This window comes from Lathamus discolor, unplaced genomic scaffold (assembly GCF_037157495.1).
Source record: "Lathamus discolor isolate bLatDis1 unplaced genomic scaffold, bLatDis1.hap1 Scaffold_70, whole genome shotgun sequence".
NCBI lineage: Eukaryota > Metazoa > Chordata > Aves > Psittaciformes > Psittacidae > Lathamus > Lathamus discolor.
Window position 1 is genome coordinate 1,564,199 of NW_027069385.1, and position 4,318 is coordinate 1,568,516.

Sequence of the window (4,318 nt, forward strand, 5' to 3'; positions counted from 1 at the left end):
GTGGACTGGCCTGGCTGTGCTGTCTGATGATGGAACAAGAAACAGGCTGCCCGCACAAGTGGTTGTGTCACCATCCCTGGAGGTATATAAAAGACCTCTTAGGTATATAAAAAGACCTTTTATATACATGGAGGTATTTAAAAGACATGTAGGTGTAGCACTTAAAGACATGGCTCAGTGGTGGACTTGACAGTGTTTGGTTATTGGTTGGATTCAATGTTCTTAAGAGTCTTTTCCAATCTAAATGATTCTGTAATTCTAAGAAAAGCTGATGTTCAGACCAAACTCTGTCTCTCATCACAGAAACGGCACTGCAGGAAGGCAGTGTGTCTCCAGCTGACAGAGGGAGCATCAGTGCTTGCTTCAGGCTCTTTCCCATAGGGTTCCCCTGGAGCCCCAGGGAGGCCTGGATGAACCTCAGAGGGGCAGAGGCAGAGCCACCTTGGGCTGGGCCTCTGCTGCTGAGCTGGGCCGGGCTCCTGGGACGCAGACAGATGCTGGATAGCGGGCAGCGCTGCAGAGAGACAGCTCTGCCCAGGAGCAGGGCTGGGGCACTGCCTGCAGGCACCCAGGGGAGACCTGGGAGCCTCAGAGAGCTTAAAGGCACTTGGCAGTGGAGGATGCTGAGAGCTCCCTGCAGGAGAAACCCTCCCAGCCCTGTGCATGGTAAGGCTCTGGGTGCAGGGCAATGCAGCTGCGGTTCCTGAAGGGATCTCCTCAAGCTGCTGCCTCAGACAGTCCATGGGATCTGTCAGGAGCACTCTCTTGGTTTCTCTGTGTAGATAAGGAGGATGTGCTGCAGAGCAGGGCTTCCCTCTGCGCCGTGCGAGGGCCAGGACAAGGCAGGTCCCTTGTCCCCGGGCTGGCTGCAGGGTGTGAATGTGGGTGTGCAGCCAGGGGTGCCCAGCGCTGCCCTTGCGAGCAGGGTCCCTGTGTGCTGGGCAGGGACTCTGCTGCCTGCCAGGGCAAGCACTCAGCCTGCCCGGGAGCTCACCACGGCGCTGGGGGAGAAGCTGGGGGAGAAGGAACAACCCCTGGCAGGAAAGGAAAAGTATTTGTGTGCACTGGAGAGGGTGCTGGGTGGGTCAGGGCTGCTCAGAGCTCCACATCGCTCTGAGCACGTTTGCAGAGGGTCCTTCTGAAAGACACTGAGGCACCGTCTGCCTTAGAAGGAAGGATCCTGAGCTCTGATGTTTTTCCCTCTTGGTGGGCAGGCTGGGCAGTGGGAGCTGGGAATTTACTTCTCTGCTTTGGAGGAGGCAGCGAGCGTCTTGTCAGGACTTGTGTGAGCTGCTCCTGAGCCGCTGCCCAGGTAGAGATGCCCCTGGGCAGAGCCCTGCTGCCGGGAGGGGTGTGCAGGGCAGAGCTGAGCACACAGCCCATGGGATGGGCTCTGGGAGCCCTGAGAGGCAGCAGAGCTGGGCACAGAGCAGCAGCTGCTGGCAGGGACAGCTCCAGGCAGCAGAGACATGGGCAGGGAGTGGGGGGAAGGTGCAGCCCAGCCCTGGCGAGGCTGCGTTCAGGCAGCTCTCTTGGTGGCTGGCACTGGAGGTGGCTGCTGGCCATGCTGTGCTGGGCACAGTCCTTTGCTTCTCCCCATGAGAGCTCCCTGATCTGCCCTTTGAAACCGTGCTGCCCTGCTCTCAGCACAGGATAGTTGGTTGTTCTTATGATCAATTTGTGTGTGAAGGCAACTTACAGGCAGTGCAAGTGTAAGCACTGGGCAAATGGGAAAGGACTCTCAGTGGCTCTGCATTAAGCTAGAAAGAGCTGAGAACTTCCGGCTGTATATTCTTCCGATTTTCAGTCATAAGTAGAATAGTTTATACCCCTATAAAAAAACCTCAGGAGTGTTATGCTAATAAATAAATAACACAGACAAAATGATCCTAAGGCCATGCCGAGCCTCTCTTGTGCAGCCCAGACTCAGCCAAGTCATATGTGCGAGTGCTGAACTTTACAACCAAGTTGAATTTCATCTGACATCCCTTGTGAACATCAGAGCTGGACAAAGCCTGCTTCAGAGCAAAGCTGACTCCATGGCAGCACATGGGCAGAGGTCCTGCTCCTCACATAACTCCCAGCCAGCACAAACCAGAGAAAGGAAATGCATTTCAATTGGTCGGATTTCTATGAGGAATGCCGTGGATTTGCTCTGAAGTTTGCCATAATTTCTCCCTCTCCTTTTCCATGGAACAGGTTCCATGCCCAGAAGCAGCAGATGTACTTCTTCCTCCTCAACCTCTCCCTGCTGGACCTGGGCTGCATCTCCACCACTGTCCCCAAATCCATGGCCAATTCCCTCTGGAACACCAGGGCCATCTCCTACACAGGTTGTGCTGCACAGGTCTTTTTCTTTCTCTTATTCATTTCAGCAGAGTATTTTCTCCTCACTGCCATGTCCTATGACCACTACGTGGCCATCTGCAAGCCCCCGCACTATGGGACCCTGCTGGGCAGCAGAGCTTGTGTCCACATGGCAGCAGCTGCCTGGGGCACTGGGTTTCTCTGTGCTCTTTTGCACACAGCCAATACATTTTCACTACCCCTCTGCCGAGGCAATGCTGTGGAGCAGTTCTTCTGTGAAATCCCCCAGATCCTCAAGCTCTCCTGCTCACATTCCTACCTCAGGGAGGTTGGCTCCTTGTGCTAAGTGTCTGTTTGGCACTTGGCTGTTTTGTGTTCATTGTGGTGTCCTATGTGCAGATCTTCAGGGCTGTGCTGAGGATCCCCTCTGAGCAGGGACGCCACAAAGCCTTTTCCACGTGCCTCCCTCACCTCGCTGTGGTCTCCCTGCTTGTCAGCACTGGCACGTTTGCCTACCTGAAGTCCCCTTCCATCTCCTCCCCTTCCCTGGATCTGGTGGTGTCAGTGCTGTACTCACTGGTGCTTCCAGTATTGAACCCCCTCATCTACAGCCTGAGGAACCAGGCGCTCAAGGATGCTGTGAGGAAGCTGGTGACTGGATGTGTTTCAGCAGCCACACACTGCCTGCTGTCCTCTGCAAAGGGCTCCCAGTGCAGTTCATGAGAAGCCAAGTCTGTCTTTGCTGCTTTACATTTGTTTTCCTGGTTCAATTTGTGATGATGTTGTCTTCATAGAAATGTCAGTTTCCATCTGTTCCTGCTTAAGTAGCCACTCGTGTTGTGTGAGCCACACACTTTGTGTCAGTGGTGGTCTCTCACTTTATTTAAGGGGAATAAATGATCCTGAAGAAACTTCTTCTCTTGATACGTCCTCACATGGCAGGAATGAAGGGGAATGAAATCGGCTTTCTGGCTGCTCCAGCTCTGGGATGGCTGCTCTGTGCCTGGAGCAGGAAGAGCTCTTGGGGAGCGCAAGGGCCGGGGCTGTTGTGCTGGTGTGGGGAGAGGGGATGGCAGACGGGGACTGCAGACCTCTCAGGGTGTCCTGGGCAGGAGAGCAGGGGACACAGGGGTCCCTGCAGGGGACTCCCCTGCAATGGCACAGGCTGGGGCTGCCTGGCTGGGAGCAGCCCGTGGGAACGGTCTGGGTGGGCAGGAGCTGGCTAGGAGGCAGCGTGTGCCCTGGCAGCAAGGGAGGACAGCAGCATCGCAGGCTCTATGGCCAGGAGCACGGCAGGAGATCAAGGGAAGGGATGCTCTAGGATACTCCATCCAGGTTTCAGATCCCCAGTTCAGGAACACTGTTGGCAAGCAGGAGTGGGTTTAGCAACGGGCCCTCAGAACAGGAAGGGAGGGACTGGAGCACAGTGCCTGTAGGGAGCAGCTGGGGGAGCTGGGCTTGTCCAGGCCGGAGAAGGGAAGGCTGATGGGAACCTGAGATCTTGGGAAGGGAAGTCTGTCGGGGAGTGACTGCCCGTGCCGGCAAGGAGGACTTGGAGAATACAGAGCCAGGCTCCTGTCCATGGTGCCTGGTGGGAGGACTATAGGCGATGGGGGATAGTGACAGAGGAGAGGTTTAGCCAGGAGTGGACAAGCTGTGTGGATCGGTTTAAACCACGACATGCCCATACCTAGACAGGGCCTACAGAAAATGTGGAGAGGGGCGTTTTACAAGGGTGTGCAGTGACAGGCCAAGGGGGAATGATTTTAAGCCGAAAAAGGGAGATTTAGCTTGGATATTAAGAGGAAGTCCTTCCCTGTCATGGCGCTGAGGCGCTGGCACTGAGTGCCCTGGGAAGCTGAGCTGCCCCATCCCTGGCAGTGTCCAAGGCCAGGTTGGATGTCAGTCAGCACTGCTCTCAAGCAGGGCTTTGTCCAGCTGTGGTGTTCAGAAGGGATGTCAGATAAAATCCAACTTGATTGTAAAGTTCACTACTTGTACTCATGACTTG

The 4,318-nt window shown here is 55.3% G+C and overlaps 1 pseudogene; it reads left to right on the forward strand.

The window, feature by feature from the left end:
* Positions 1-2,204: 2,204 nt before the first annotated feature.
* Positions 2,205-3,064, forward strand: LOC136006788 (olfactory receptor 14J1-like; annotated as a pseudogene).
* Positions 3,065-4,318: the final 1,254 nt, after the last annotated feature.